Genomic DNA, 21,789 nt, shown 5'->3' with positions numbered 1-21,789 from the left:
TCGCCTGAGTAATTTTTTTCAAGTTTTTTTTTTTAGAAAACACATTTTACTTGAGACAAAACATCATAAAGAGTTGATTGAAGGGGAAAAAAAACTGTCCAAAAAATGACTCAGGGAATTATTTGAAGAAGGTGGCGACACTTATCTGTGTTTTCATTTCCATGTGTCAGCGGCTCCCATCCACAACAATGCAAAGTGTAATCGACATGACTATTTGTTGTCAAGTACAACACGGATGTGGAAAATCTTGAATTTAAAACATCTGAATACATTTGAGGCGATGGTGTCATCGTAGACTTTTTTTTCGATATTTCACTCATCGTATCTCTGGAAGCCAGTCGGCATGTTATCATGATAATTTCTATCTGAACATAGAGGTTCACTGCACATTGCTAGACCCTTGATAGATTGGGCTTATGTGTTCATCAAAATGCCTCTATCATGCTCCTGTCTTTCCCAGTAAAGGTATGTGGGTTCAACATGCAGTAAATTGGCTCCCAGTTCTACCAACACTGGTCTTAGTGGAGGTTTGGGACCAGAGTACACCAGCAGTACTGAAGCATCCTCCATGGCTCCATCCAGAAAAAGAGATGGTTGAAGACAGACGGTTTGATGAGATTTACTTTTTTATCAGTAAAAGAGGGAAAAAATAATGAAATAAATCTATAGACAGTAAAGAAAAACATGTGCATTTATTGAGTTTGGAGACACAGATGTCCCTCATAATCTGTTTCTATGGTGACCATATGATGGGAGGGGGTCAATGACAGGGATCTGTGCAGAATCCTCAGCAGCGATGGAGGTTTTTGAAAGTCTGTGAGCAACTCTTGAACACTGACCTTTGTTGTTGGTGACTCTCACATTTCCATACAAAAGAAGAGATCACGGTACAACAGGTTAGAAGAGATGGAGCCACAGCAACTCTATATGGAGTATTTGTGTCTTCTGTGCACCTTCCTGGATGTTACATTTTTCTCATTTGATGCTGGGATTCTGCAGATTCTCCTGTGGAGGGGCTGAAGATATGATTGAGCTCTTTAGCTGATTATCGATGTCAGTCCCTCCCAGACAATCAAACATATAATTAATCATAGAGCCTACAGATAATTTGATGATGAAGCTTGATTCCTATAGCATACATGTAGTCTTTTGGACAAACATTTTTTTGCTGTTAGTAATTACTGTCTTCTTTTGGGAAGTAAACACTGAAAACATACCAGAATGCAGATCATTTGTGGTCCTCCAAATGCTCTGGAATATATATTCTATAAGTTTGAATAAATACAGTTAAAAACTGCTTTATTGTAAATTCATTTTAGGAAATACAAAAGAATATCTATCAGCTTTTAAATCCTTCGTCAAACACATTGATTTATTTCCAAATGTGTATAGTTTGTTGTAGATTGTGGATTTCCATAAATCACATTTTGTTTCTTGTCAATGCAACTCGGAGTAAATTTAAAAAAAAAAAAAAAAATTCCAAAATGAATGGAAACTGAAACTCTTAGGCATGCAAATAATTCTCCGGACTTTGCACGCTGCGTATGTGTATTGGAGTACTCACATGTTTTCAGGTTAGTGCAGAGTAAGAATCTCTGAACTCGTCCTCCAGCCAATCTATTAAAAGTGAATCTTGGCATGAGCTCATCCGTTAAACATCCCCTCCAAACAAAATGATGAGACAACTGCCTTTCTGCTTTCTCTTCAACAAAAGGTGGCTATTGTTACATCTTCTTGGTTACAGAAACATGACACAGTGTTTTTACTCCAACACTTTCGACTGATTCCAGATTGTCTTCCCCCGGGGAGGGAGGGGGCTGTGGTGTAATTTAGTAATTTGTCCACGGTTACCTTTTAGCATTTTTTACAACTTTTTTTGAAGGAATGCAGTTGTACAAAAGACCGGTGTTGCTTCACTATACAGTACAAAAAGTCTCTGGAGGTTCATTCATACCCATAGTGCATCAGTGTGGAGTTACAGTAATACCAAGCAGGTTAGGTTACAGGGATAATGACAGCCAGTAGTCTTTTTAGTTGCCCTCATGTTCAAGGAATTCCCCTGTTCTGGGTTTTTTAACTGAAGTGTCAGTGCATCGGTGTCATCCTTTTAACAATATGCTGGATTGAATTTACCTGGAAAATTATTTGGAATTTAGAACCAAATGAGCAAAATTAAAATATCCTATTCTTTTTTTTATTGATGCTACTTTGTAGTTCCAGGAGGAGAAATATATCAGAATACTGGATTTGGTCTCTTCTCATTCCCTCTGTAAAAGCAAGGACACGGGGCTCAAGAGAAGGGGAAGATCATAGGGCACATTACCGACTCCACTCTGCTGATACGTCCTGTCACCCTTCGGTTCAAATCCCCCTGATATCTGTTATGCACATGCTTACTCTCTGAGGCAGGCGGCAGCCTCAACTTGCTCTGTCACTCCACCGTACCCAGATTCCTACAGAGGAGGGGAAGAGGCCCCCACAGGGACCCTAATCGCTAAAGCAAAGGGTCATCTATCAAGTTAGGCTCGGTGGGGACATTAGCCGAAAAGGCAGAGTAGGGATGAACAACATAGGGGACAATGGGAGGGAGGGACTGAGAGAGTAACCGATTGAAATACAATGAAGAGAAAGAAGCAGAACGGAGCTCTGTGTTTGTTTAGGGTCTGTCTCTGTCATTGTGTCACCATGGTACAGGGGTTACGGGGGTGTCTCTCGGACACTGGGGGCTGCCGTGCTTCACTGATAGCCCTGCGACTGAGCATATGTCACCAGTCTAGCGCGAACAAGGGCACTGCCTCTGCTGGGGCACACGTCATTAGCACCATCTGTGACAGCACCCATGAGGCCCTGGTGCTCGCAAATAAGCTTGTTTTGATTTTTTTCTGGTTTTTTTGGAGGGGAGGTGGAAAATAAGAGAGGAAGGGGTCCTACTAAAGCCATTTTCTTCTGCTGCTCAACTAGACCTTCATGGAGGGGGGAGGGAAAAGAAATGAAGCCATGGTACTCGTCAGTGTATGTGCGTGCGTGTGTGTGTGTGTGTGTGCGTGAGGGTGTGAAAGAATGTGTGTTCAGTGGTGTGCATTTACATTTTTGCATGTCTCTTACATGTGCACACAGTGTCATGCATACATACCAGCGAGTCCAGGACACCAGTATGGCAATGATTACAGCCCCTTGGGAGGGAGGGCAAGACGGGCCTGGGGTCCGCTTGTTGTAGTCGTGTTGAGTCCAGATAGAGGAAATGCTGGAATAATAAGAACAGGAAGGGTAAATGGCCTATCAAACACACCCCTCTCTGACCTCCCCTGAGCCCGGCCGACCAGGATGAAAGATCCAGCCACTTTCTTCTCCTTAATGGTTTCCTTGGTAATCAGTGCAGCGGAAGTGCTCCAGTCCGGGGTGATTAGCAAGGGCTAGGATTCCTTAATCGCCCCTGCCCCGTTCTCATGCTTTGAAAAAAAAAAGGGGGAAAAAAAGCTGGGAGTGGGAAGGAGGGAAGAGGAAGCAAGGGTGATAACAGGGCTATAAAGGGAAAGGCAAAGGAGGAGAGATGTTGGATACAAGATGATTTGGGAGGTCCACAAACACAGAACTCAGAGTTGATATGACTGGAGTTCCTGAGCACAGAAATACAGAAATAGGAAGTTTGATTAAATGTGTAAAAATGTCAAGAACTAAAAGAGTTAATCAGACATTCATGAGGTTTCTGGAATGGGACTGAAACATGACCTCCAAGACACCAGTGACTCACAGCAGACGGGAACTGTTGCGGTTCAAACTGCCAGCTGAATTTTGATTATCAAATGTTAAAATGAAACTTCTGCCGTCAGCTTAAACAGTTAAACCCAGCAGGTCAGAGTGTGTACCTCTTACAACGAACCCGATGAACAATTACTGCGATACGGTGTCATTGCTGATTAGGACAGTTTACATCCGTTCTAGCGGTGAATAGGTTAATAGGGTGGTAAATTCCTCAGACAGTCAAATGAGAGCCTGTCTGTGGGCTGATGGTGACTGATGCTATGGTCAGAGCATTTAGTCTAACCACAGAAATGGCAGACAGCATGAGTCACAGTTACAAACCTCTCTGTTCCCACAGGTTCCTTCAACCAAGACTTGGAACGGTTACTTCACTATGCTAGTATTGTTAAGAGCCTTAAAAAAAAACAACCTCCATAGCAGCATCATGTAAAAATGTGTTGTTTTCTTATGTGAACAATGTGATGAACTTTCATATGGGTTTTTTCTTTCTGCAGCCATTGCAGAGTGACAGACGGATTTTAGAGCTGTTGCAAGTATGTTAGCATGTTAGCACGAATAAGCATACAGGCAGCATTTGAAGATGATTCTGAGTCATGCATTGCTTGACTTTTAATTTAAATTTAATTCAATTAAAACTGGTAACTTTTACTTTGAACTTTTAATTTGAATATATAAACATTGCAACTGTTTAATGTGTCTCTCACAACTGTCACTTTTCAGGACTTGTTTCCAGTTGGAGCCTCAGTATCACCGAAAAATATAGGTTCAGGTCAAGAACTCTACTTAGAGGTACCGACTGAATATCATCCATACTACAGATTACCAATCCTTTTGGAGAAACAGAGAACACTTCTGGGTGGGGGGTAAAGTATGCTATATATAAGAAAGAGGGAAATGTTGACGTCCACCACACAGTCAGCATAAAAACACAACTATTTGAAAATTAATTCTAACTTCATGCAGAATTAGCAAATTCTAGAAGGCGATATGACACACAAAATTCACGATTTCCTTTGTTTTCCTTTTTCCACGGTGCATTATCATCTTAGTTAAGGTCTAGTGATGGTTCGAGAGAGATGCAGGAAAGGAACAGACTTGTGGTCCAACATCCTTCAGAACAGCAGTTTCAATCGCCTCAACGTATCAGGGATCAAACGCGGGTTTTCTACAAACAACTCAGTCATCGATGGGATTATACTTAATCCCTTGATTCTTGGCGGAACATGTGAATACGTCTAAAGGGCGTACACAGAAATGTCCTGCACTTGTAAACTGACTGATGCCGTGGTGAAACAGTATCATTTAAGGTGCTCCAGTGGTTCTAATGCAATGTTTTGGTCTTTCAGTTCCCTCTACAACATTGACGCTGCACAGTGGCAACATTCTTCAAGCATACCTAAATACACAAACACTAAAGCCTGTTTGACAGTGTGGGGATTTGTTTTCACGCAGGAATTCCCCCAAATACTCTTAAGTTCCCACCCAGTCAACCCTGCTTGTGCCTTATATTGTCTCCCTCGCTGTTTGTCAGTGATCACATTACAGCAGTTGCTCTCCAAAATGTCTTTGGTAATGCGAACATGCTTACGAACAGGTATCAAATATGTCCACTTATGGAAGTGACAATGGGTGACCCCACCTGGGCTTTTGTCTTAGCTGCCTCAGAGATTTGGCATCTCATAGTGCGACTCCTCAAATGTCACTACTCCCTTTATGTGCCTGGACCATGGCTCGCTGTAGACATATCTGTACACAGGTAGCGCGCACGCACGCACGCACGCACGCACGCACACACACACACACACACACAGTGTAAATATTACTTTCATTGGGACCATTTATTGACATTCGGGTATCTGTATTTGGCTTTATATTTTTGGACAATTTTTAATCTTATATCTACATTTTAATACAAATATCACCTCCAAATGCTTCTCCATATATTCCAGTAAAACAGGCCTCCTCACTTAAGTTCTGCTGTACAGTAAATAAAAACGAACTAAAATACGCAGAGAAATGAGAAGCAGATGAAAGTTTTGTTTCGAAGAGCATAAAACGTTCGCTCTCCAATGTGGGTGGCATTAATTCACAAAAATATTGCCAATTCTCAAAATGTAAAAAGGAAGAAGAAGACTTTCACCATCTTCAATCATACAAAGAAAAACAGACTGGTTATACAGGGTACTCATGGCAGACATATAGCAAGTGGTGTCCAGACATGTGGAACAACGTTTTAACTTCTTTCTTTTCAGTTCATGCAACAGTCTTTAGTCTTATGGAAGTACACGCATCCATGTACAGTACTTCTGCCACTTCTGTTAAAGGAAGGGTAGGCTCCCAGGTTTCTATGTACTTTTTCTAATAATCCCTGAATTTGTCATGATGTCTCCATGGCAGTCAATAAACTATGATGTTGAAAAAAGGAAGCATCAAAATCTCTATTACATAAGGGATGCAGGGCCAAATTTACTTCCACCCAATCAAAACCTGCCACCAGTTAGACTGGTTGGAACCGTTTAGCTTTTCATCAACAGGGGAAACCAGACTGGACCTGATCGGGCAGCTTAGCTGTCCATCAAAAGATTGACACCAGGAAGCCTTAAGCTGGTATCAACGTTGTGTTGGATCAGTGTTTGGTGAGCAAGGAGGATGACCATGGATCCAGAAGAAAAGACATCAAAAAGAAAAAGGCCTTTTGTAGAACAAGCAATAGATGAGAGAAAGTTCGTTCAAGGGTTTGGCGCAACGTGGGGATTCATTTGCCTGCTGGAGGAGTCTTAAAAGTAGAAGGAAGAAGAAAAAGGTTTCGCTATGGACGCGCAAGTAGCACCCTTTCTTTTGGACAGGCAAGAAACCCATTTGCCAACTTTGCTAGGTGACTATTGAGACTATATTTGCAGAAATTTATTGTCAGTATAGGTTGTGAGCCACAAAAAAAATGCTATGTCATGATCTCTGATCTATTTAGGAACATAGTTGACCGGGGAGGGCGAGTGGGAGCGAGGAGGGAGGGTTCATGAGCAGAGCATGATTCAATAAACCATTTAGACATACACTGTTTGTGCATGGTGTTTCTGTAGTTCAATTAAAGAAAGAAAATAAAAGATTACGTGAAAAAAGAAAGAAAGAAAAAAAAGCCGAAAACAGGCGGCGCCTACGTCCCTTTAATTGATATGATTCTCTGGCCCCTAACCTTAACTTTAATCATTACAATCAGTGAGATTTTGCAACAAAAATAAAAATCTGAATTTACCGGTGGCATATAACATGTTCAAATTACTTCGGTGCACAATCAAAAGAATGACAGTGGAGATCAGTCAGGATTTCATGGTGGATTCCAATTCAGTGTCGTACGATGGACCATGGTTGGATGTCAGGGGTGGTCCCCATGGAGTGCCTTTACAGTGCCATGTGCAGGACCACGTACCGTGACGATTAACCGAAGTGACAATATTTTCCAACCGGGTACATCATTTTAACAGATGTCATGCCGCGTATGCAGTGTTAAGAAGGTGTAATTCCAGGTATTTCACACAGATAAGTCACACACCTCAAACTGCTGAGCTCAACTGACATCTTCGCAGCACCTCAATTTTCAGCCATGGGCAAATAAAGCAACATTTGTTAGAACACCGTTGTGCATCCCATCATCCTAATATCAGAACACCTCAAAGATGTCCTGCAACTCATGAGACAACTGGTGATATGGAAGGTCCAGAAATTAAACATTGTTTTCTTGAATGGCTTCAACGTGTAAAGTGACAAAACTATTAGTTTCCACTTGGAGTAAAGGGGTTTAGCATAGTGTACTTAATGGGCACTGAGGAGTGTAAAAATCCCATGGTGCTCTGACCTTTTTGTAACCACCATGGATTAAAATATAAATGGAGAGAACTAGGCGATAGACATATAGGAGTCTGTAAAAAAAACAGATGAGACACAACAGAAGATGGTAGACAGAGAGATAAAGGAGAGAGAGAGAGAGTTCGACAGACAGACACACCAGGCGTTTCTGTCTCACCATGCTGTAGTCAGTGAGCTGTCAGCGATCCTCCCTGCCTGCTCTATGGGTACAGCCCCGCAAGCGATGGCTTTCTAAATAGCCATATAAATCAAGAGTTATGTTATGTCACCCTGCCACTGCCATTAACACACAGAGGAGTAAACCACCAGTTTTTTCTTCTCTTTTTTTTTCCCAGCAGCACACTGAGCTTATATTACTGTGTGTATCCCCTCCTGAACCATTAATACTCTACATCTGGCTCCTTCTCAGGCTCTAAGTGAAATTTCAGAAATTGATCCTCATTGCGGTTTTAAGTCGAAAGAAAATGTACCGGTGCTCATGCCGTCCTCGTGGGGACCCGGGAGTAGTCCGACCCTCCTCTGTTGTTGTTGTTCCCAACCTGTTGGGTATAAACAATCTCCCCTCCCTCAGAATTTAACGGGGAAGTACCCTTGAGCCAGGCACCTGGCTTCCAATAGGGGATCCTTCTCATTGACTCGTAGTAGCAATGGTTTTGGTGGTGTTTGTGTATCTATTAATCTGATGATTAGGATTAGGGTAAGGATGCAAGAAATACGAGGCCAGATTTCACTATACTTGGAAGGGGGCGCTAGCTGTGTCAAAGGAAGAGGTCATTACATTTTGAAGCAGGTCGTTTAAGGATGGTGAAAAACACCTCTTTTTTTTTTCTTTTTTTTTTTTTACATCATGACACAGTGTCCTTTAGTTGAATTTGTGCTCAGACCAAAAGAAAAGTTTGAACCACTCACTGGATTATTATGTTAGTTTACATCATTTGCAGCGCCCGAAATGAATCGCGCACCAACTTTTAATGTAACAGCGTGTTTACATTGCATATCCATGTAATCTACTTGCACAAAGTATTTGGTCTTAATTTTCCCAGCGATGAAATATGCGACTCTGTTTCTTTGTCATGTAAACAAACACATTTGCGTACTATTAGCAAGTTCAACATATCCTGGATATAGTTACATGAGACGGCTTAATAAAACTAAACAATGAAAAGAGGATAAATTGCAATTGTTAAACAATAGAAGGATTAAAACCACAGCCTACAAGCAAAATTCAGTCATAACCAGGGAAAAGTGTGCCAATGCACAAATTGATGAGTATAATAAATAGAGAGCGTAGAGTATAATCACATCTATGTCATTTAGATCCATCATGGTGTGTGTATATACACTCGTCTTTCAGCTGAAACCCAGGCATGTTAAACAGAGCTCATACAGTAGTTCTGCATTAAAGATCTTTCTTACATACAATTCAAAGAAATACCTTTTGGCTAACAGTGAGCCATGTAGTGATACAATTGAGGAATTAATACAATAACATAATTTAACCCAGTTAGTCCCTTTATGGTGCTGAAAATCCCTACACGAAACTGAAGAACTATGTAACATATCAACCCTTTCCTTCCTGGATCTGGGTTCTTGCAGCAACACATCTAAAGTCAAAGTGTCTGAGTGTGATACTAAATGATTCAAGTACTTCCCCAAACCTTTCAACCTTTGTTTTATTACAGTTTCTTTTCTGTGCCAGAGCAATGCTGCTACCGAGCAACTTAACTCAATGATAGACAGATGGCAAAGAAATTCATCGCTACACCACTGTGCTTCGTGTCACCTTGGAAACTTTTTTCATGTCTGCGTGACCCTGAGCACCTGCTGCAAAACAATTTTCCCTGCAAACGAAGTCATCCGGAATACATGTAAGTCATGGTTGCCGGGGTTAAGTATAGGAATCATGCATAGAGAGGTAATCAGGTGTTCTCATCGCAGGACCCCACCCCCCCCCCCACCCCCCACAGAGGCTGATCCCCGGCGTGTGACATGGCTGTCAAAACACTGACAGATTGTTTTACCAACACACTTCCACACACAAACACACAGCCGCGTGCATGCACATACACGACATCGACTTGCAAGCACACGCTGGCACACAAAATCACATTGACAGATTGTTTTACCAACCCCATTGGCTTGACTGACACCTTTTCTCCTGGGTATCCTCCCAGCGCCCTGCTTTACAAGGTAAATACAATACAAACACTTTGACACTGCGAGGTTTTGTATTTAATAAGTACCGCTTAACACTATGTATGGAGGACAAAATGCCGTTAGTATTCAAATAATAATAAAGACAATGAACTTGATCTGTTTAGCATCTTTCTTCGAGAAGTTGCACCTAAATGTGCTACAAAAGGAGCAGATAAGACAAACGTGAAACTATTGCATTAACCGTGCAAAGGTGCATTGAAAGAAGAGTAAGTACACCAAGGAACAATAAATACAACTTGGTTATATAAAAATGGCTATTTCAGCATTTTTCCACATTTATTTATTTATGTATACATATCCATATATACCGGGAATGCTCTTTTCCTTTCTGCTCCTGAATTTGAGACAAAGCTGCTAATATTTACGTATGTTGTACAAGAATTAAATGACATCTTTCATATTATACATTACACTAGACTGTAAAACTAAAAAGAAAGAAAAAAAACCCTGAGTTTTCTGCTTCAGTAACACTAATTCCATTTTCCTCGTGTGTTTTAGCATGAATGCAAAACAGATATGCAGACGTGCAGCAGCCAGGTGCCCTGTTGGATCGTGTCTGCCATTCCATGAGCCAAGTCATGAGCTTTTGAACATATCAAAAATCCAATAACCGTATTAAACTACATTGACATATGACAGTTAATTCTGTTGCCGTATGTCACTATGGACAATATATTGGTTAAATGCTTCCTGAGACAGATGCTACTTTGAGTCTAATCAGTAGTAATTGATGGTCCAATTGGGTTACAGTGGCCTTGCTCTGGCTAGTGTCTTTGGCCTGAAGCTTTCAGGGGGGGGACGGGCAGAGGGACGCACAGACTGAGACACACACACTGCTGGTGGTGCCAGTGCTACATAAAGAGTTTCTGGATCACAGCGGGATGAAACAGACCACCTTGTACTTGCATGATGGCCGTTTATGGAGATACTGTTCAGTGCGATTCTCTCCAATGTGAAAAAACTCTTACATGATGGGAAGCTGAAGAAGCTGTTGGAAAATGCTGCGTAACAACAGAGGTAACTTATGCGCGTTGGCACAGGGCAGCTGTTGTTTTACTTTAAAAAGCCGAACATCTCTAATCGGGATCGACTCGAGTCATTAATCCCTTCTTTAAGTTCTCTTTTGGCTTTGTCGGGCATGATCGTGGATCAATAACCTGCAAAAATCACCACCAGAGCAACAATCTTCAAAATAAAAGCCTGAATGCCGTATTTTGTGTTTTTCTCTTAGAGCTGATTTTAAGAGCCTTTTGCTGAAAGGTCTCAAATCAAGGAAGGATGTGGATAACTTGCTGAATTAAAGATGGGTACATCGAGGAAGTGAAATTCATCTTCAAAATCTAGCTTCACTTCAAGACTTATAAACTCATCTCTGAACATACAAAAAAAAAAATACTGCTCTATTAAATGTTGTCATCATGACATAAAATGACAGCATAAAATACAGTATATCAGTATGTAGTATACCTACGTCTGTTCTCTACATGCTTTCAATTTTTCCGTTTTTTTTTAGCAGTACTATCTCATAGTTCACCACTCCACCGATCCGTCTGTCTTGACACAAAGAGGGCAACTGGCTGGTCGTTGAGACAAACAAAATAGAAAAAGTACATATTAGATAAGTGATGAGCACATGCATAAGGAATAAAAGGGCAAATGACATTTGTTTTACTAATTTTCATTAATACAAATGCCTGTGAGGAAGAAGCGCTGGTTTAAACACACGAAATAAAACCATAATTGTGATATATACAAAAAAAATCAAAAACCGTAAGTTGCTTTTTACACGACAATTATGAGTTTTATTGGCGCAATAACCGATGCTCCACTTATTTTAAATGCAAATACTGTACTTGAACAACACGGAGGCAGATCAGACACACCGAAACGCATAAACCAGCAGCGCTGATATGAAATTACAAAATCCCTTGAGACGTTTCTAAATGGCTTTTCTGTGAATTAGGACATAGAAAACAGCTCTAATGATGCCCAGCAAAAGATTTGACATTCCAGCCTGTCATGTTTTGAAATGGCCCTCAGACTTCACTTTGTTGCATTATACATCAACTCTTACGCTGCATATTACATTTGCAATCCAGGGGCAAATATTGTCAATTGTGGATGGTGTTAAGGGGTTTAAGGGTGGTGGTGGTGGGGGGTGGGGGTGGGGGGGGGGGGGGGGTTCTATGCTCCAGCAATTTGATACCACAGCACTTCAGAGTTAACATCAGCGTGGCCGTAAGCTCCGGAGCAGTTCATAATTGTGTTCTCTCATCTTATATTGCACAAGCTGAAGTTGTTTTTTTTTTTTTTGCAGCACACACATAACACCCCCCCCCCCCCCCCACACACACACACACACACACACATCATCATCATCACATAGATGTTCATCCTAGCACTTTTTTTTTTTTTTTTGATGATGCATTAAATGGTGTAAAGTGGCATCTGGCTCTGTGTGCACAGGTAGGTATGCATGTGTGTTTGAAGGAGGAATCCTCCACCTATGCTGGTTGAGCGTTAATCCGGTTAAGGTCCCTGTCTCGTCCTCGCTGCTGAGGTTGAAGCTACGCAGCACCCTGCAGGGGCCCGGGGCGCCTCTCAAGCCAAACGCCTTGGCTTAAGCGTGGCACGGTAAGGAGATGAGGCCCAGCTCGGCCCTCGTTACAGAAATTAGGTGGATCAGGGAGTAAACATAACCAGCTTTTTTTTTATATGATCTCAGGCTAAGAGCAGGACAGAGAGGGGAGAAGATGGAGGGGAGGAGGGAGGGAGGGAGGGAGGGAGGAAGAGAAGGCGAGATTCCTCCTCTAATTACTTCATGGATCACTGCTCCTGCAGGCAGATGTCAAAATCCAACACTTTCTGATGCGAGGAGAGAGCTGGAGAATGGGGGGAATAGGGTAAGGAGAGATAGAGAGGAGGGATAGCAAGAACGAGGAAAGGGGGAGAGTAATGAGAACAGGAAGAGGGATGAGACTCTCGAAAGAGACAAAAAAGAGAGGTTTAGCAAGAGACTATAATAGTGAATAGGAGGGAATGAAAATAAAGCAGGGTGAAGAGGGGGAGGGGGGAGAGAAAGTGTGAGAGATTTAAAGAGCATAGACCTACCCTGGGATAACTTCTGTTATGAATCGGCTCTACATGCATAAAACTGAATTAAATTTAGTCAAGTAGAGAAATTAAGTAGAAAGGGGAGCGGATGGAGGGAGGATTGGGGCGCATGGTGGTATGTGTATGGGGGGGGGGGGGGTCATGTAACACGTTGTCAGGAATGTGGCGGTGATGACACAGATTGGTTGTGGAGTGGCGGTGACCTGAGATGGCCCGCGTCTGGCAGAGAGGTAGCAGACAAACACAAGGCCCTTCAAATTTGCCACATGCCTCCTGGCACGCTTAAAAACCACTGACACCCAACAGAAATGACAAACTGGCCCTGCAACGTCAGGAGTTATGCTATATGCCCTTTAGTATCAGAGCGGTAAATTCGCATGGACATATGAGGACTTAGCTCAGTATTTCATCGTGTTTTGTATTTCGAAGAAGTCCAAAACCTGAATGGTGTGGCATTATAGCTTCTTTTTTTGACCCATAAAACTGTAACAATCTGTAATTATTATGTGCAAGAACAAGAATTTTGTTCTCAAGTTTGCATTTATGAAAAAGCAAATATTTTAATTTACGGAAGGCTGTTGTACAGTGTCACGTGCTAAATGGGTATCAATAGCGATATCCATTTCAAAGGATTCAACCAACAAGAGCGTGGATGCTTTAATTCAAGCATTTTATTCCTGTTCAAAGTGCTTTTCTCCACTATTTTTCATGTCAAAATGAAAATATTGCCTTTTTTTGTCACATAAATCCTGCCAAAGTGTAAAGCTTCCTGTCAAGACTCGCCTAAATTCCTGTCTCACCCACATGCCATGTGGTAAAATTGACAGTTTTATGAAAGGAAATAGAAAACTACAGCTTCTCCACCAAACAAAATACTGTATCAAAGTTTCCCTGAGTGTTTGCAGCCTCCTGAAGAGGTGGGCTTTCATTTCATTTCATGTATGTCTGAGATGAGATCTTAGAAAGCAAAACAGGGAAATTTTCCATCAAAGAAAAGCAAAGAACCTCTAAGGATGTGAGCTATTATTGTTTTGATGGAATACATTGATAACTCAGTGCCAAGACAACTCAAAAGCAGCTGGATAGAAGCTGCAGAACCTGTTCAGCTGGCAGAGAAACAAGTACTAAGCTGTGCAGCACGTCCCTCCTTCACCATCCGTCCCTCCGTTTCCCTTTTGAAAGAAATGTTTCCTTTGCTACTCAATCCGTGGGACTGAGTTGTGTGTCTAGTTCCTAACTGTGCCGCCGTTTTAGGAGAGGAGAAACAAAGATATCAGTCCAAAGCAACTGTTCTCCTCTTAAAAAACACCTCCACACTGTTCAAAGAACGTAGGTATTATTGCAGGTATTTAGGAATTGCTGGAAATCTTCAGTATAAACACCAAAAGCTTCTTACATTCCTTGTCCCCTCCTCATTTCATGTCTGAATGAGCTTTTTTAAGCTCAGACGCTCTATGAATCCGTTTTTTTTTGTTGTTGTCTTTTATCCACATAATTTGTTTGACATGGACAGCAATATTCTGATATTAACACGAAAGTCTGAATGAGATACTACCATGTAAACAGAGTTTTCAAACAAGCTCAGCCTGAATAAGGTCATAGACAGAGTTAGCGATAATCAGATTACGATGTGGAGTATTCTCATTTTACGCACTAAAATCACACTATGAAGTTCTGCAGGAGATTTTGTACTAGATTTTCTAAATGTCCTGCATGAAAAGTCCAGAATTGAGAAGTATTGAGGGTGGGAGGGTGCGTAGCGATACACAAACTGCCAGCGAGTGTCACATACTCATCTCGAAGCACACTTTTCTCCAAAGAACCACTCAAAATGTACCAGTCACAACATGCTGGAGGTCAAATTCCAGAAGGGAACTCCGATGTAGAATGTCATGATGTAATGTGGGCGTGGCTTCAGTCATTAGTCAAAATATAACCTCTACTATTCAGCAGGGATATGAATGAAATACTGAACAAACAAACTCCTGTAAACACTTTCATCACTTTCACGTTCGATGCATCTGTGTATGACAGACAGTCGGGGTAACACCACGAACAACACACACCATGAAGGTAACAGATAACATCCTTCAGCTGGCGCTGAGTTGGACTGGAGCGAAAAATACCAAACGTTGTCGCCATCACTGCCTGTGCTGCTTTCTACTACACTTTGTGTGTGGCATTCGCGGGTTTACCTCGATAGACACCTCAGGCTTCCACGTGTTGTGACTTTGGACTTTTTATGACCTAAACTGGAGACAAATAATACTGAAAACATGAAACAACTGTGTTGATTTTACTCCGATTTTGAAAGACGGTATTGAAACCAAAACCAAAAAATAGCATGTGCAAAAAAACTACAGTTCATTGTTGAGTGAGTGATGGTTTTTGGGAGGTTTGATTCGATTGAAGCACCATTAAGATTTGAACTTAGCCTTTTTTTTATCTGAATGTCTTGCTACACTTTCAGAGGGTTTTGGAGAGACACGACAGCCTCATCGAATTAATCCTCTGTTAGTCCGTTTAATTGAACTATGAATCTTGTGGCCAACTCTTAGGGGTTGAGCATCAACAGACAAATCTCCCGTGTGTTTGTGTGTATGTATGTATGTGTGTGTGTGTGTGTGTGTGTGTGTGTGTGTGTGTGTGTGTGTGGAGGGGATGGTCGCTGGCTGTTGGTCAGTGGTGCGCAGGGCTTTCTGAGGCCAGATGGAGGCTGAGCTTGGTCGCAGTGAATATGTCTCACTTCCCCCTCAGTGAAGCCGGCATGCCCTCGGGTCCTGATTTACTCCTGATTTGCTGGCTGCCTCTGTCAAAGCACGGCACCACTCAGGCGTCTGTGCGACATATACAACAGTAAACACACACATGCATGCACATAAGTACATAGTACACTCATAGATTTGCATGCAGGTACGCAGGGTGTCTTTTATCCGCTGTAAATTGTGTGTGTGTGTGTGTGTGTGTGTGTGTGTGTGTGTGTGTGTGTGTGTGTGTGTGTGTGTGTGTAGCTATAAATGACATCAAGTTTAGATTTGAGGAAAAAGTAGATGGACTGATGACCTGATCAACATATGTTCCTTCAGTTTTAAGCCACTCTCTTACTAAATCAAACATAAGGGGCTGCCTTTCAAGCCAGCCTTTGTCTGTGTGTTCAGCTTTCTCCTCGCTGGCCTCTCGGCCCCTGTCTGCCTGCTCACGAGTGTTAAGAGAACCCATTGACATTCCTGGATTAACATATATTAAGGGGTTAAATGAAAGTGCCATTATTGTGGTTTCAGAGTGAAAGCGACCCGTGGGATATTATACTTCCCACTTGAAGCTATGAATGGCAACTACTAAACCGCACTTCATTATGGGGGCGCGCTTCATTGACAGTGTCTATCAGAAGTGGAAAATCTCCTCTCGCAAAGCTGTTGAATAAACATCCTCAATCCAAGACGATTGACTTGATACTGTGAGGGCAGACATCTCCTATGAGTGAGAGAGAGAAAAAAAGAGATGTTCATGAGAAATATGTTTACACATAGAGCTTACACTCTAACAAAATGAGGCCATTAATTGTTATAAATGCGCCTCTGCTGTGACACAATGGGGAAAACAGTATTCTTATTTACAAAGTTATATCCTCATAAAGCTGAAGTATTTTGTATTTCTTTGTAAGTTGCCGAGGTGGTAGAAACTGGATGCTTTTGAGGACTTTTATTTCATTTTGCATGTCAAGAATGAAGTAACGATATCAAGGATTAAGTTTCAGCGCGTCACATCTCACACAAGTGACACAGCTAAAGCTTAATTAGATTTAGACTTGATGTTGATTCTTGATATGATGTACAATTGATATTTTGGCTTGCAAAATAATAATAAAATTCCTCCAATTTTCTGCTTTTTTTCTTACTTGGCCCTATTTCCCCTCCACTGGTGTGTAGTCATGTATTGGTTAATTTCTGAGGTCAACATTTAAACTTTTTCAGTTTGATTCTTGTTTTAGAGGTTAAGTAGGAGGTATGCTACCCTGCCCATCCACTACCATTCATTGTGCTAAGCTAAGCTAAGTATCTACCAGCTGGAATCCTAATGCATGCACAGAGGACAAAAGGGTATTCATCTTCTTGTCTGGCTTTGGGAAAGATGAAAAATAGTTATATATAAAACTCTAAATGTAATATAACTCGAAATAAATATATAAAGAATAATAAAAACACTGGGTATATTTACAGTCACTTGCCAGGAGTTTTAAGTGGCAATGTCATTATCACAGGTTATATCCTGTTGTTCAGGGAACTCTCTTGCTTTTAACATTACAGTAAGTACCATTGCAATGTTCATTAAGCAGGCAATTCAAGCTCTTAAGAGTACATAGGCTACTACGCATTGCTTTCATTTGAAAGTGTGTGTACCCAGAGATATGTGACAGCGTTTAGGATGTGGCTGCACATATCCATGACAGTAAAGGGGATCTGTGACGGGGATTTCCAGAACATGTCTCTATTGACATGGATCTGAGGATCAGGTGAAAGAGAGAAGCCCGATACTGTGTTGTGTCATCCCAACATGGAGGATCTGGTTACTGCCAACCGCTCTGAGAAAAAAGTGGTGTCCTTTTCACAGGTGCTTCAGAGTTCAGATCAGACGATGGTAGACGAGTGCAGCGGTCGAAAACTAGCTGCATTGATTTGTTGTCATCAGGAATTTTCTCCCATTATTAGCATTGTGTAGCTTTGTAGCTTTACAATAATGTGACAGCTAATCGTGTGATGTCAAAATGTGTGTGTGCATCAGGAGTGACTGAGTGCAAGTCATCCATCTCCTGCTCGCCACGCAGTGTCTGTCAGGGTAGCATTGACATTGATGAGAGTAAACTGGATAGAGACGGCGTCCGTCCAGTCCGAGGCCTCATCATTACAGCTGCAATCCTTTTGATCATCCCTCCTTCTCGCTCCATCCATCTCTCCTTCTGTCTGTCTGTCTCCTTTTCCGCCATCCAAAGGCAGACGAGCGGTCACGGTTGTGGCACATGACACACACCCTTTTGTCTTTTTTGAGTTTTTCCATCTCACTGCACCCCTCCACCACCGTACCTCTCCCCCTACCCCTACCTTCCCTCTCACATGCATGCATCATGCACACACCAGACATGACCTCCCTCCCTTCTGCATCATCCCGCTCTCACTGACAAGGCACGGTGGAAGTCGAGATGTGTCACTCTGAAAAATCTGAGTGCTAACAATTTTTAGTTGATACTACACATCATATGTATCTAAAACAGGCAGGAAGAGGATTGATAGAACCGTTCTATTTTCCTTTAAATATACTGCATGGCACAGCTAGCATCAGGTCAGCTACGTTTGGCATAGAGACCAGAAACAACTCAAGCGGCCTGGCTATGTGTGACCCCTTGTTTCCACATACTGTAATTCCTTATATGCAGAGTATGCATATATGTATGCAATATCCTCATGAAAGACTTCAGAGATAGCTGCAGAGAAAGCACTAGTCTGTTATTCAGCGTAGTCATAGGCAGCTTGTTAGCTTGTTTTTAGCTAGCACGGTTTCCATGCGCCAGTTGAACTTGTGGCAAAAGTTCATTTTTCTATCATACTTGAAGCAAACACTGGGCTGAAAATTAGGAGTTCAGCAGACTGAGGTCACAGAGTTTTGATCCAAGAATATTTGGATAATCGAATATTTAACAGATGTTCATCAGTATGTGCATGAAAACAAGGCATAAGGGTTACAAAAAAAGTCTTTTTAGCTGTAACTTTGATGCTCATTCGTTCTCAATTGTTTTCATTCGGAAAAACCCGATTTGAAACCACAAATTGTTTTTACATTTCCTTGTTACTTGGTGAGATTTAATGTAAATTTCTTGCTAGTGTCTGCAGGTGTTTCGATGGTTTGTCAGTTTGCCTCTGCCCTCCATTTTCCCATTGTTGTACAACAATAATGCCTCCATCTGAACCTGCAGCTTCATCTTTGGTAAAATATTTGTATTTGGCATTAAAAGAAACAAAAACCTCCACAGGAAGTCAAACTCTACCCCGAGTCTATGTGTGTGACACCTGTCAAGAGAAGTCAGAGGTCAGAGGTGATTTCTACTTGTCTTCCCATTGAGGGAGGGAGAAAGGTAATCCAATCTAGGTGAAGTCACCGGTTGAGATTTGGAATCTATTGTGCAGGTGGCAGGGTGCGGCGAAAAGAATAATTGATGAATATGCGGTTGAATCTGTCATGTGTCAGACAGCAGCGCTTTGTAATTGTGCTACTTTTGAAACACTTTGAAAAGTCAAAGAGCAACACCAAATGCTGTGGCCAACACAAAACAAAAGGCTGCGCAGAAGACATAATATTAAAATGAGGTCATCCAAACCCTCGACATCTGAAGTCATCTTTTAGAATACGACAGTTTGTATAATGCAGTGCAACTGTGCAACATATTTAGTTTCAACACTAAAAAAAAAAAAAAAATGTCTTTAAGGGCCCTGCTTTACTCATGGAATCCTATTACAAAATAGCTTGTTTTGCTAGATGCTGGTGAAGGTGTCCTGTCACACCAGCTCCCATTGTGGATTCCTGCGACAAACGTTAAGCCTGATCCTTTGTTATCAAGATGAAACTCGCCCCGAAGTCTGCAAGTAAACAAAGCTAATAGAAAATCATGCCGGCCTGATTAACCTGCCTTATTACACTGTTTGCATTTGAACATTATTAGCAACAACAGCCATGTCTCATGCCAGAGAGTAACTGCCTGTAGATTATTTGTTTACGGGGACTGAAAAGAATGGAGAATTGGGCAAATGTTTTATACCGATTTAATTCCCTCTTTGTGGTGTTGTACATTTATTATAAAATATATAAATCATGCAGGACTATTATTATTTACTAAATAATTGACATTTTCTTCTGGAGACACATAAATTGAGATCAATACACTGGACTGATGTAATTTGTTGCACCCACAGTAGCAATAATACATCATAGCCAGTCGTGCAACAAAAATGTCACAATAAATGATATTTATTGAATAAAAATGAATTTATTTGGAATATCAGTGATGACTGGATTAATTATTGAGGACTAAAAGGGAAAGAAATTGAAATATTCTGATTGCAAGAACATGCATCGTAGCCTACTGGCTACAATGAAATGTAATTTAGTACACTTTTTTAAAATAAATCTGTGGAAGGGCACAAGATGAAATTATTCCCCCGGCCTTGTCAGTGATAAATACAGGGCTACTGTGTTTTTCATGTTTTTGGAAGGTAAGGTTTATCCTCTCAGAGCAGTGGCGTTTCAGACCCAGATCATGTGACCAGGCAGATGAGGAAGTGTTGACAGAGGATTCCCTTGAAATACTCGTATAATAAGACACAAACACACACACACAACACAATCTTCTGCAAGGTGATATCTTGTGAAACTCCTTGCAGATACTTACAAAGAGGAAGGAGGGATTAAGGAAACAGGAATGTGGAGGTGGAGGGAAAAAAGAACAAAAATGGGCGAGCTAACAAAAAAAATCTGTGCTCTTTTTTTAATCTTTTCATCCATGCAGTGTGTGTGTCTGTCTCCTTCCTTGCAGCTACGAGGCAGCAGTGATTGTCCCCCATCGGTCCCAGGGTCCCTGCTGTGGAGGCCCACCCTACAGCCATGCCCCCAGACACAGAGTCTGATGAGGAGGCTAGGAAGGCTTACCCCGAAAGCCCAGGGGAACATACACACGCGTGCACGCGCATACACACACACACACACACACACACACACACACACACACACACACGCACGCACACATAGACAGAGGTAGGCAGGCATGCACAAATACATGCACAAAGACGAGCAGGCACATGTACAATCAGTCAGACATGCACAGTGCAAATATGAACATGCATACATGCAGATAAGCACAAAAGCAGGTGGATGCACTCAGTCGCTGGCACACTTACACAGACAGGAGCACACACTCGTACTGGCACCGTATCAAAAGCAGAGTAAACCACGGACAAACACAGACCTGCTTGGCACAACACATCGCAGTGATATCAGACAATACTCTCAGAAATATAACCTGCAGCAGATCGATATTTTAATCTTTATTTACTCGTACTGTAAGTCACGATGGCATTGACATCTCGTTTACACCGGCCAAGGGGACATTACAAGAAAAAAAACGGCATGAATGAAAACAATGAAGCAAGTCCACACAAGTGCCTGTAGAGTCAGTTCATCTGTCAGTAAGTTTGACAATGTGTTTGCTGAAAAAAAAATGGTTAAAAAAGGAATTCTTTGTATCGATTACCATGCAGGATGTTCTTACTTTTACAAAAAGCACAACTAGCTGCGAAAATGGCGCCTAGGAAAGCCTCGAACCAATAGTTTTCAGGGTAATTATTAGCACAAATTATCTTTACATTAAGTGATTAAAGTAAATAATTTTAAGAATGCCTGTAATGTTTTACATCGGATTTATATTCTGCAAATCCCCGATCTATCACACATCGCCTTGTATTCTCGCCTGAGGCCTTGTTATAACCTTGAAATGTGTGCACCTCAGTGGGACCAATTTTTGAATTTTTCCAAACAAAAAGCAGCACAGAAGAATAAAGAGTCATCTGCTATTGATATAAAGAGCTTAATCCCGCCTATCGCTAACTAGCGCTTCTAAGATTAAACCTCTAACCTCTGAGTGGGCTAACTAGCCATCGCTCCTGCCTGTTGGCTACACACCTGCCGCAGTAGTACCTAAAGGCAGAGGTGTATCCCGGGAGGACACACACACACACACACACACACACACACACGCACGCACACACACACACATATTCATAAACTTAC

At 41.6% G+C, this 21,789-nt stretch overlaps 1 long non-coding RNA gene across 1 annotated transcript in view; it reads right to left on the bottom strand.

The window, feature by feature from the left end:
* Window positions 1-938: 938 nt before the first annotated feature.
* Window positions 939-21,789, bottom strand: part of LOC147241791 (uncharacterized) — a 61,798-nt gene continuing 40,947 nt past the window's right edge. The window contains exons 2-3 of the long non-coding RNA XR_015110988.1: window positions 3,134-3,244; window positions 939-1,016 (exon numbers count right to left, since the gene is read on the bottom strand). This is a non-coding gene — a long non-coding RNA (uncharacterized LOC147241791). The remainder of the gene's footprint in view (window positions 1,017-3,133; window positions 3,245-21,789) is intronic.

Source organism: Aulostomus chinensis, chromosome 21 (genome assembly GCF_037954235.1).
Source record: "Aulostomus chinensis isolate RoL2024-O1b breed Wild chromosome 21, RoL_Achi_v1.0, whole genome shotgun sequence".
NCBI lineage: Eukaryota > Metazoa > Chordata > Actinopteri > Syngnathiformes > Aulostomidae > Aulostomus > Aulostomus chinensis.
This window is presented reverse-complemented; position numbering and strand designations above follow the sequence as displayed.